Raw genomic sequence first — 12,921 nt, forward strand, 5'->3', positions numbered from 1 at the left:
AGTTGGATGTCTGGACAATCAATGAAAGATGGACAATCAATGAAAATACATGTTTTTACTTTCCTCCCTTCCTGAAGGAATTTATGAAACTCTTGAACTTTGGCCTCTTTTTTAGGCTAGAGCAGCAAAGAGGCTGCCTGACAACCCACAGCAATGCCGATGGAAGATTTTAGTGTGAGAACACTGTGTGCTCACTTGGCACTGCATTCCCTAGAGGGAATATTGTAGACAGCGTATAGATTAAATTTAGCTAGATTTGGACATTAAGACACAATACTTGGTGCCTTGATAAAAAAGATCAAGAGAGGTCATTCTACATGTGGTTTTCTTTGTAGGTTTATAATGCTTTTGCCTCTCTCATCCCTTTTTATGGCATTATTGTTGCATAGCAGACAACCATTCCATCTTTCTCAGTGATGCTGGCTGGACAATATAGGAAGCTTGTGTCGGGAAAATAATCAGGATTCTCTGAAGAACTCAAAGTCCTTTCAGCATGTTTCATAATTTATTTCAAGTGTCTGATGAAAAGTCCCTGTGACACAACAAAATCCTGCCATAGGAAAACCAAAACTTCAAGTCTGAAATGAGAGTTTTCTGTGATTTTCTAGTTTTACATGAAATGACACTATTCAGTAGGAATCCTCAGCACTGCACCAACTAATAACAAGACAGTTATAGTTGTCTGTAGCCACTGCCTTGCAGACAATAAAAATACTCATTTTTAAGGAACAGTGCAAAAACAGTTTCAGATCATTTCCCTGCTGGCTGTTCCTGTCTGGAATGCCTTTCAGAGTTTTGCCTCTGTTGATACTGCAGGTTAAATGAAATAAAAAATCCAAATAAAAGCCACAAAATTCAGCAATCCAGTCTACTTGATCTACCTAAGTGTTTTTATGCCTGCTCATCCCCATGGGATCCAAGTGCCCCTTTTCACATTTCACTGTTTCCAAAAGGATCAAGTCATGGTACGATCATAATACTTGAGTGGCTGTTTCAAGGAAAGATTGCTTTAGAGAAGAAACAAGTCCTCTTCCCTAGAAATAACCCTGAACAAGACAAAAGAGAGGTAGAATAGGAGAGAAAGTAACAGGGAAAAAGATTTCCTCGGCAAAAATATTGGTAGAGTTGGCAACATATGGAAGCAAAGTTTTAAAGAGTTGGAAGAAAATGCTTTCCTCTAACCTTCAAGTGCAAAGAGGTCACAGCTCTTTCTAAGAGCTTCCTTTGGGATAATGTGAATATGGGTCGTCCCATACTTCATGGATTGAATAACCACCTGAAAAGAGAATAATTTGAGATAAACTGAGATTAGTTTCTTGCATCGACATCTGCTTAGAAAATCTAGTGCAAGGGTCATTTGGCTTGCTATGTTAATGATAATACTGCCAACAACAAGTATCAAAACACTGAGAAATTTGTCAAGATCTGGCACATTACATCCCGCTTAATAAATTCAGAGATGTGAACATGACAGCATATTGTAATGTAGTAATATAATACAGTAAATGTGCAGAACCACATTCAACCCATAAGGGGACCCAACACAGATTTCAATCAATACACATGCTTACTGCAATCTGAATTAATTATTTGGATACATGCTTAGCTGAATGCATACTAACAGCACTACATATGGAATGAAGAAAAATTATGCTCCTTTTTTCTCTGTATTATATGCAGCTGGGGAGAAAAATGTATTTTTTTCATACATATTTGTAGCTATATTTTTGCCATAAGAAAATTATACATTTAAATTCAGGGGAAGATTAAGACCTGGCTGGCATGCTTTAGTTGATGTGAGTTAACAAAAGCACAGCCATTCCAAAAGAGGTACAGTAAGTTTTTTGATGAGGGGGAAAGTAGTGAATCAAAGATAAGATCTGCTTGACTCACCCTACAAAGACAAACCAGTCAGGGGACAATAAAGAAAGGGATGGGATAACAACCAAGCATCAGCCTGGGAGAGGCAGGTTACTATTGGCTTCTTGATTCACCCCCACATCCCCCAGCAAGTGGTGAGACTGATCACCCACTGGAGTGCCTGAAAAACAGCTCCCTGACTGTCTTGCATTGCTCCCTGGGGTGTCAAAATGAACATCAAGGATAAAAATCCTCATTCTGGAACTTCCATTGGCAAAGTTTCATCATACATGTTCCCAGAAAGAGGAAAGTTTTCAATTACCAGAGATTAGTCACGGTATTTCCGCTGGGATGGGCTAACCACCATGATCATCTTTTCACTCCTACAGAGCACCTGATGAGAAGACTGTGGACAGAGCAGGAATGCATCTGGAAGGGCCATAACACTGGACAATCCCTATGTTTCCACAAGATAGAAATTGAGAGGCATAAAAGAAATGGACATAGACTAGCAGATCCTGTTCTTGTTCCAAAAATGGAGCTGTATGAAGAGTGAAAGTTTTCTCTAAGTTCCTCTGTCAGTAGCAAAAGTGGGAGAAGTGAACCGATGCTATTTGGTTATCCAAGACACAAGCATACCTCTTTGGCCACATGGAGAGAGCTGGTGGAGGCAGAGGGGAAGCTGGGCAGTGTGGAGAGATGGCTTGCTAATCCTGTCAGGAGAAAAAGTGTTTCGTGTCACTCAACAGCATCTCCACGGGGCAGTTACGGGAGAAGCGCTGACAGCCCCTGAAAGGAATCGCCTCAGTCGTCCTCCAGCAGGAAGAGGTCGGCTTTGACACAAAGCTTATAGGGTGGGGGAGATGAAAGTGTGGGGAGGGGACATCTGGACTCCATGTAGGATTTCACCTTCCTCTGCCCCACAAGCAGTCCCGCCTGCTTCCAGCTAGCCTGTCTTTTCTGACCCCTTCGCGAATCTGTTCCGTCGCTCTCTCATTCCCCAGCTCTCAAAATTTAAACTTGCCAACCCTGCTGCCAAAAGTAAAGACAGAAATAACATTGGATTGGAAAGCAATTTCAACGTAAGGAAGAGTTGAAGGGATTCTTGCCACATGTGACACAGAGTACCTACCATAGCATAGCACATGCTGATAAGTACATTTTGCAACCAGTGGTACAGACTTTATCCTGCTTTTCTTCAGAAAATGTTTAGTCAGGCAATTTCAGTCAGTGGTGCACTTGAATGATTCTCAGCAGGAGAAGTAGTAAATAAATATAGGCAAAGAGGTGAAACATCTACAGAAGGGATAAAGTCACTCAAGACATCAACAGGGTTAAATAGGGTTAAATAAGAAAGCACTTTAATTGCATAAAAAACGCCTATATTGGCACAGAATTACCACCTCCAATATACAAATTGGAAATCACACAAAATAAATGTAATCTACATTCTACCTGAGGGCCACAAATCCTCCCTGAGTTCATCGGATTCATCATCCCCACACCATGACAGAGCACTCCAAGGTACAGGGCATTCATCTGTGGCTAAGGACCTAAATATTCTTCCCAGAAGAGACTTCATAATTTAAAAACACAAAGGTATCTGGGTTACAGTTGGGCATTTGGGTTTTTACACAAGATGTTTCTAGCTGTCTAGGAGGCTTATACAGCATTTTTACAGCAGCACACTGCCTGCTTTGTGCTACTGTCTCAGTGGCAGCAGCCACACATCCCCCTCAGGGACCCTTGTCCTCTCCTAGACCCTCACTACCCCTTGAAAGAGACAATAATTCTTGCCTCTAAAAGCAATTGACAACTGCTATTTCTGATAGATGACATCATATAGGGCATCCCCTTATCCATCAGTGGGAAATATTCAGAGCTCTGGCTGCTCCTTTGCTTCAGTTGCACTTCAACATCACATTTTCCCTGCTTTGGTGGATTAAAGCTGAGAGGCTTTACAGAAGATACGTCTGTTACAGAGATGCAAAAAATAAATAATTATAAGAAAGAGAAATAAAGACTGATTTATTGAAGACTATTCACTTCTAGAAAGTAAATAACTGAACTTTCAATTTAAATGGACATTTTTACTGCCAAATAAATCTGCTTCCACAGATATGAGATTTCATGTAGTACACAGAAAAGGAAAAGTTAGAGAAATTCAGAGTGCCAGTGAGCAGACAGAGCCAACTCTTGATAGATGCTGTTGGATTAGACTAGCCTAGGATTGTTTATATACTCCTCTGCCATTGAATGAGTATAGTGAGATAAAGCAGATGTAAACAAATTGCTGTTAAGGGAAAAAGAGCCACATGCCTATCCAGCAGCCTTCGCATCACCAAAACTGCAAAGACCTTGATACTTCCTTTGCCCAAATATGGACCACCAGGACTTTTGAGATAAGTCCCTGAAGTTAGGTACTGCATCTATTTCTATGTTTTTAAATGTCTTCCTTTGAAAAAACATTTGAGTACCCAGCAGTCCACCTGGACCACAAAGAGAAGTGGCAACTTTTAGCACTACATCACTGATGTACCTTTGTGGATTCTGAGAGAGATGGGTCTGTGGACTGATGTGCATATCCAGAACCAGAGTTCAGGAATGTTCAGTACTGGGCACTACCTACCTGCCATGTTGTGAACATTCTTCCAAAGCACCAGAGATCAAATTATGGTTACTAGACAGCGAACCCCACTGGAAATGAGAATGGACTGATAGATCTAATGGGCCCCACAAGAACAATAATTGCACCTGGCTTATTACCCTAATCAGGTGCTACATTTGGTCACATCCAGTTTCTCATGAAGATGAATGTGACCCGAGTTTCTTATCACTTCTGAGAAATGTTCAGGCCAAAACCTGAGGTCTTAATATCCTTTGCCGATTTCTGCTCTGCACTTTCTATGCAGTGCAATGCCAGAAATAACACCATTTTGTTGGTGCACATGGATTATTTCAACAGCCTAGAGAATTTAAAACCTACCCTCCTTAATTTTCACCAGCTACTCCCTCTAACTGTCCTTTTCCAATGAACCAAATATTATTTCTTTTTGATCTAATTTCCCACAAAGTCAAAGTACAGTTGACACTCCCCAAAGTAACATAACAGATATGGGTATATCTAAAACATGCGAATTCAGGAGAGATTTGGAAAGTTTTATGTATGTGAAATAATTGAATTCACACACCACTGACTTTTATCTCAAAAGATGGCCACACAAAATGCTGAGTGTGATTCCTAAGTGGTGAGATATTAAATTTCCATCTGATCTGATGGACAATCTTAACAATTTTATGGAATGTGATCTATCCCTCAGGCTTAGAATGAACTCTGACAGGTCATAATTTTAAAGCTTCAAAACATGAGTTTGTGGAAGAGATTTGCAAATCTAAAAGGGTTTTGTATTAATAAAACCATAGAATAAGACAAATATGGGAGAAAGGCAGGCAGAAGAAAGAAATACATCCTGTATGTTTTTTAATATTTGTTTTACTGTTATACTTCACTTTATTTTCAATTATTCTACCTCTGAGGCTTCTTCTATTTGTTTCCTTAAAAATTAATAATCCTCACTTCAACAGTAAAGGGCTGGGTAAGATTATTCTCCATCCAGGTGCAAATACAATGGATCTTCCAAAACACATAGTAGAATTTTTCTAGTCATGGCCTTTGAATTTCAAGAGCTCCCCCTGTTTTGTAACCACATGCAAGAAGTCCACATTTCTATGGCCAAATCAAGGAGATTGCAAACTTTTCTCTAGACTTGGAGCAGGCTTTGAAGTCAGATACTCAGAGTGATGAAATTAAAATGCTATAGGACATTAGTTCACTGAGTTCACGTACCAGCAAAAATCTGTTTTAAGATTTGAAACTGAAGTTAAAAGCACAATAAAGATACAAATTCCTGCTAATCTGAAACTTTCTCTTTCTCACCTTGTCATAAAAGCCCTTTGTGCCTGTAGCCACAGTCCCTTATCTATCCTGCAGGCTCTGCCAAAAGGAAGCTGACACCTCATCAGAAGATATCTGGGGAGAATGGTACTGCTTGAATCCTGCCTCTATCTTCAGAATGATATTTTCGTCTATAAGGCATGGCAAAGGATTTCCACAGGAGATGAATCATCAGAAAATGTAAGCGAACAGCTCATAAAGAACATGTCCTTCTCATAACCAGACAGTTGGTTTTTAGTTTCATGTTCTAGGTTTTAAAAATTAAAAATTCAACTGGGACTGCATCTTTGCCTCATGCCTCTGAATTCCATTTCCCTAACTGCTACCCTGGAATTAGAACAAATTTCATAATCATTATAAATGCAAATAGTTTTTGTTTTTCATTTACTGCCAATACTACTCTGGTAGTTGCATACCTTTACAGTATTAAATGTTAGCTATCCCCCTTAGCAGAAGTTGAGCACTACAGTTTTTCTAAGAGATCAGAGTGGGCAAAGGCAGCCAGGGCTGTGTGTGAGAGAGCTGAGCCTGCTCAGCTCCCGTGTGGTGTCTGCAGTGCCCGTAGGACCTTGCAGGACAATACTTAGCAGGCACCAGTTAAGCTGCAGTAAAAAGATACCCTATAGCAGTAAAAATATACAAAGAGCCACTTCATTCCTCCTTTCTTATTCATTAGCAATATTTCCTTCTTTGTTTTCCCATGGATTTGCAAAATAAACTTTGGATGTTTAGGGTTTTTTTGCTTAGCCATTGTTTCTGACCACTTGGGTATCAAAGTGTAACTTTTCACAGATGCCCCTTTACTACAATATTTGATTCCAGATAAAAAATTCAGCAGAAACACTGTTAATGATTACTATAGAATAATGGAAAAATTAATGACAGGTAATACTGATCTTTATTCAAGAGCATATTTTATTGTGCGTGGCACAGTCTCCTAAATACTGAGGAAAAACAAATCTTGCAGTTAGCAAATCCTTTAAGTGTGTGCTTACCTTTAAGCCTGTAGAAAGTCTTCCAAATGTTTGCTGGAGTAGTCATGTGCCTGGAGTTAAGCATGCTTAGAAATACTTCACTGGACTTAGAGCCAAAATCTGTTTGCATTATGGTGTGGGAATAGCAAAGGACAGAGAACAAAAGGAACAGTTATTCAGAATTTGGACAAATAGCTGTAAATACATTTTTTGGTGTTATTAAGTCAATATTGGCTCTGCTCAGCATGCACTGACTGAACACACAATCCTAACAATCAGAGCTCAAAAACACAGACCATGGACGTTTATTGATTTAGACAAGATCACTCCTCACAGGAGAGTGAGCCTCTAGTTTTACAGACCTTTTAATTCCCTGTACACCATTCCTTTCCCTTTTACAAATCTCCTGCTGTGAAACTCTAAAGCACTCTTGAGACACTAGAAATCATGGAACTAACTCTGCAAATTGTCTGTCAGCCAAAAGAGGAAGCAACTCCCAAGACCAAGGAGTTTAGTTGTTGCTATCCATACCGTTTTTGTCCAAAAATAAAGCAACAGAATCACCACATACCAAAAACCAAAATATTGTTGCAAAATATATAATAGCTGCATATAACTGGGGTTTTTTATTAGTGTTACTCTCTAGCCACCTCCCAACACCCCAAAAAAGGTACCAAATGTCTGCGATGTCTACTGGCAAAACCCATAATTTTTTACTTTAGGCAAATCCAACATTCCATGCAAATGGAAGTAATTTTTGCAATACAAAAAGTCCTTTCAGAGAATGCTGAACTGATTAGTATTATGGAAAAGTGGAACTAATTACTCTAGTGATATAACAAAAAAAAAATGAAGTTAAAAATTAAAACCATTCAATTCTTGCAAAAAATGATGGTGTATTTCCCACATATAAAACCTCTGTGGAACTTAGTTAAAGGTATGAGCAAGATAACCATGAATCTCCTTAATCCTTAAATGCAGGTATCTTTGTAAATCCTGAAGGACCAGGAGTGTATCAAAAGCCTACACAAAATGTTCATGCCTAGGCTCAATTACTCTTCAGGAACTCACCAAAATGGTCAGTTTGCTCCCTAGAAATGAGGTTCACCAGCACAAACCTTATCTGTTCTTCCAATCCCATGTGAGCTCAAGGCAAAGACCTTTAGCTGGCCCTTCACTCCATGGTAAATTTCACTTTTGGAAAACAGAGGCCATGGGCTTGTCTGAACAACACGTGCCCCTTTTTTTAAAAAAGAAGACTGTCAAGGCTACAGAGCCAACTCATTAACCTATTCCCCAGCAGTTCCATCTGGATGGCCTTATCTATAGGAATCTGGCCTTTCATTTATTTTTTCAACCACCATTTGTGACAGAGTTTCTTAAAAAACAGACTCATGACTTATTATTAGCACATGGGCAGGTCAGCACACAGGTTTATTTGCTGTTAACCAACATCCTAACATGCTGTGTTTAAAACTTCCAAAGGGACTATGAATAGGCTGTAAAAGTAGGAGGTTGAATTCCTGAAGATAAGAGCTTGTGATGGACCACTGTCAAAGCAACTCATATTTTCTTCTGATAACCCTTGAAAATCACTATGCAAAGACATATAGTTCAAACATATGTGAGTCCCTGACAATTCCCTTTTTAAAGGCACTTTGATAACTGGCCTGTAACACTTCAGCCATGCCACTTAGGGAATAACAGGAAAAAAAATAAAGCCTTAAACTTTGAAAATGCACAGCCCATCAAGAAAATGTAAAAGAAGGGGAGAAGACAGAATCAAGAGAGAAAGGAAGGGAAAGAGGTAAGAGAAAAAGGAAATATTCCCACAAAAGCACATGCAGCACAATGTCTGCAGGCTATTATGGAGAATAAATACTCCCATTTCTCTTGTCAGGGGCAAGCCCTAAGAACAGGGGTGTGACCAGAAGGACACTGAGGACAATGCCTGGAAGGCAAGATCCCATTTTCTACCTGGGATGTCTATCAGATCTCAGACCATTCACTCTCCTAAGTAACCATGTCCCTTATTTTCAGTATATCATGCATACACACAGCTGGACACCACACCCCAGGAAATTATTCCTAGTGGAAGAAAAAAAATACAGCATCACCTCCAGAAAAAATTATCCACTCACTGGCTTTCATCTTGTGCAGAGCACTGAAAAGTCTGGAGAGAGATGAATGTCTGTTATACAGGGATTTACACATTTCATCCAGACAATTGACTTAAATTTCAAGCATGAGGCCAGAATTGATCATTTATCAAGTTAATCTTTGTGATACATTTAGTGTCTAACCATAATACCTTCAATTGCTTTCACAGTCAGTAGAGACTGGGCAGGAGGAGAGCACCTGTTAAGAATCAAGAACTGAGAAAGATCTATGCAGTAGATTGGAGTTATAAATACTGGCCTGGATCCTGCAAACTCTTGGCATCCATGGAGAACCAGTGTGAACGAAGCTACAACTGGCTGCCTTAGTGGTCTGATAATTGTCTGTCTCTTTTAAGCAGGGACCACCTTCTTAATTCATTGTGGGGCAGGGAAAAGGATTAAAATGTTCAGCTGTGCTCTACTGTTTGTAGCCTCATGAAATGAAGCAGCAAAAGAAGGTAACTGGATTACAACAGTGACTTAAATCATTAGGATACCCAGTAGCTTCCTTTCACCACTAGTGTCTCGGTGCTTTATCATCACTAAGAAACTTCGGGTTTGATTCTCAGTTAACATACTGCCCCTGCCAAAAGCAAGTATGAAAATATATTCATATAACTGTTGATTATCCATTAATCATTGATTAATCCCTCCACTCTCATTTACAAGATAGTTTCTAAACATGAGCTCTTTCAGCCTATTAAGGGTCAGAAACTTATTTTCTTTCTTGAAGGAATGAAAGCATAGTTTTGCAAGTAACATCTGAAGACCAACCAGCTAAAACTGTGAAACCTCTGATCAGAACTGAAGATTAAGTAAGTAAACGTCTTTAAAACTAAATTGGTCATTTCCTAAAGTTCTACATCTTAAAATTCAAAATTAAACATTTTAAATTATTTTTATCTTTGCTAAACTGAAGCATAAATACCAGAGAAAATACTCCAAACTCTATAAGGGGTTTAGATTTTAAATCCTGCTGACTTTTGATAAAATCTACGCTCCTGAATCTCTTGGATATATTTTCAACAAAGTTTTGTCTTTTTTGTAAATGACTACTGCCAATTTTTAACATTTGCTTTGTTTTTCAGGCTATCCTTCCTGTATGTGTCATCTAACTTTATTTTCATTAAGTTGTTCCTCTAGATCAGTTTAACTGTAAAAAAAGAGGATAAACTGCTCATTCTGGAAATCAAAGGGTCCTGTGTCTGCCATCATAAGTCTAGGAGAGTGTGTGTAGGCCAGTTTCTTGGCTGTCTGTAATCATCACACATCAATAAGTGCTGAGTTACAACAATACTGCATGCTGGGGGAAAAAAATGACCCCTTAGATCTCTAATTAAATCAGCCTCTTCCCTCCCTCTAGCTCTACCCTTTCATTTGATGACCACTTCCAGAAGCAGTGGGAGGGGGAAAGCAGCTACTGGGGGCTGAGCAGAGGAACAGAGGAGGCTTCGTGGGTTGTTTGCCAACCCACACATCATAAAGGGTGGTTTTTCATTCTGATTTTGTACAACACCTCAATACCACAGAACCCCAGATAAAGACAGGGTTTTCAGCACTCCTGTAATTCAATTAATGGACTTGGAAGCCACTGAAGTTATTCCTTGGCATCACCAAATGAAGAGGTGGGGGGGCTGTAGCTGTACAGTCAGGATGCAGAGTAATATAATTACTTCCAGCCCAGACTTAAATATTGGCATTGATATAGTGACCAATTGTAGGGGAATGTTTTAACTACCCAGATGAATGAGGAGCTCACAGGCAAAATCATTGCTGCATGGATTGTCGAAACTGTACTTTTATACTACATTTTGCCTTCAGTTCAGTTAAGCCCAAGCACAGATCACTAACATGTGAAAGTCAGACACTGCAGAGAGACTAAACCTGTGAATTTGCATTTGTACATTTTCTAACTCTCTGGGGTTTGTTCTGGATTACCTCTGACACACACAAAAAAAAATTTAAAAAAGAATAATGATGTCAGGGTGAAAATTCACACATGTGGGTAGCAGTGAAACAATACTGATTTCTCCATTTATACTCAAGAATGGATTTCATTTCAAAATGGGGAAAAAAATACAGGATCTGCATTAATTATGAGCCATCTGAACAACAGCAAGAAATTCAAGCAAGGCTATCCAAGGTAGATGAAAACTACTTCAGTCTGACTTTTGCTTTCTTTTCTGAACTGCTGCTTCCCTAAGTGGCAAGCAGTGGAGGTCAGAGGCCAAACGAAAAGGATAAGCGTCAATGGGAGGCCCTGTGGTGTGACACAAGTGCATAGTGGTATATTGTCCACAGCCCATGAAGAACTTGTCAACAGCTCAGTGAGAATCCCTCAAAGGAGCAGCTACGGTTTCATTGCATCCTGCTCCCTGGAGGCAGTGGCACATACCCAGGGAAGCTGCAGCTATACAAGCAAGATGGCTCTCTAGGAGCTCTGCTGTCTTCCAGTATTTGTTTTTATATATTGGCAGAAAAGATTATTAGTAGAAAAGGCTTCCAAATTACTCAGAAGTTCGGCACAAGCAAAAGTGGCTAGATTAAAAATTAATTATGCCTTTGAAAGCTAGGTGTCAAAAGTACAAATAATATGTACTAAAGTGGATCATATTTAAGCCCCTTCAAAATCTTCTTGTGATACCCCAATGCCCAGACTTTCAGTCTCCTGTGAATCATGAACTTACCTAAGCAGAACATCAAGCTTTGATGACCCCAGATTTGCTACAAGGGAAATAACTAAGATATGAAAGGTGTCCTTTTCGTGAAAAATTAAATATCAGGTTATCCTCTGAAATGCAACCTCTTGCAACAGGCAAGCTCTAATTCCTTCTCCCCACTTCAGTTATCAAGGACAGCATGAAGAGCATCTACAACTAAATGATAATAGTCAGATTTTTCAATTCTGGTATACAGCTAATAGAGTTGAGCAGAAGAGAATTTGCCTCATAGTTAAGGAGAAATTCTGCCTTTCTAGAAGAATCAGTTTAAAAGTTTGCAATAGCATACACCTTGCCTTTGTTCTGGTTTTATACAGCTCCTGGAACAACTGAGTAAGAGCCAGGAAAGAGCTTTTAGGCATATCATACAAATAATAAATCATTATCTTGATTCTATTTTGAAAAGAAACCAGAAAATAAGCTTGAATTGAATTCTGTCTGTAACAATACGGACAATAAAGAAGTTCACCAGGAAAAGAAATTAAACAGCATCTGTTTGGTGAATGAGGCCCAAAAGTGTTGAGGATGTAGTACTCAGGTTTGTTCATAAAGAACAACGGGACTAATCAGAGAGTGAAAGTATAGGGGGGTAAAAAGTGAAAGAAAGCAACATTTTGTCCTCTTGGCAGTGGATTTTAAAGAAACTGCAGCTTGTGTTCCTGTAGAATGGGCAAGAAATGGGTTTGGGGCTGCAAAGCACATTTTCATGAATCTCCTCTGCCTCTTAATGATTCAAGCATTCTATATTTTCTACCTTATTCTCCAACTCGCCCTTAATCATCATTTTAAAGACAATAAAATATGCAATAAATTAAGATGGATCCAAATATCCCAGTCATATAACTTTAATGCAGCAAAGGAGTTTTTGCCACCTGAGAGGCTGATTCAGATTTCTGTATTACTTTTTTACCATTTGTAGTGGCCTACAGGCATTTTGGCCAACTTCTTTGACTTTCAGCTGCATTACTGCAGATCAGCTGTGTTCAAATAAATGGGGTTATGGCAGCATAACCTGAAACACAGAGATGAACCAGACCCTGGCACTGTAAAAATGACGCCATTTATGAGATGAAATGTCACATGTTTACATACACTGCTTCCAAAGCCAGAAGAGCTCAGACTGTCTCACTGAGCAAAGTAAGATTGAGAGCAATGAGTTTTTGGAAAATTGACTGGCAAGGAACCAAACCATAACTCATAAATATTAGAAGATGAGCTTCTCTGAATGAAATACTGCCCAGGTCATAATAAAA

At 39.2% G+C, this 12,921-nt stretch overlaps 1 long non-coding RNA gene across 5 annotated transcripts in view; it reads right to left on the reverse strand.

Moving 5' to 3' along the window:
* The window catches only part of LOC144245988 (uncharacterized), a 58,895-nt gene that overhangs the window by 23,685 nt on the left and 22,289 nt on the right, over positions 1-12,921 (reverse strand). For all 5 annotated transcript variants that reach the window (XR_014954011.1, XR_014954012.1, XR_014954009.1 and 2 more), the window contains exons 3-5: positions 6,811-6,909; positions 2,500-2,573; positions 1,183-1,276 (exon numbers count right to left, since the gene is read on the reverse strand). This is a non-coding gene — a long non-coding RNA (uncharacterized LOC144245988). The remainder of the gene's footprint in view (positions 1-1,182; positions 1,277-2,499; positions 2,574-6,810; positions 6,910-12,921) is intronic.

Source organism: Lonchura striata, chromosome 3 (assembly GCF_050655825.1).
Source record: "Lonchura striata isolate lonStrDom1 chromosome 3, ASM5065582v1, whole genome shotgun sequence".
NCBI lineage: Eukaryota > Metazoa > Chordata > Aves > Passeriformes > Estrildidae > Lonchura > Lonchura striata.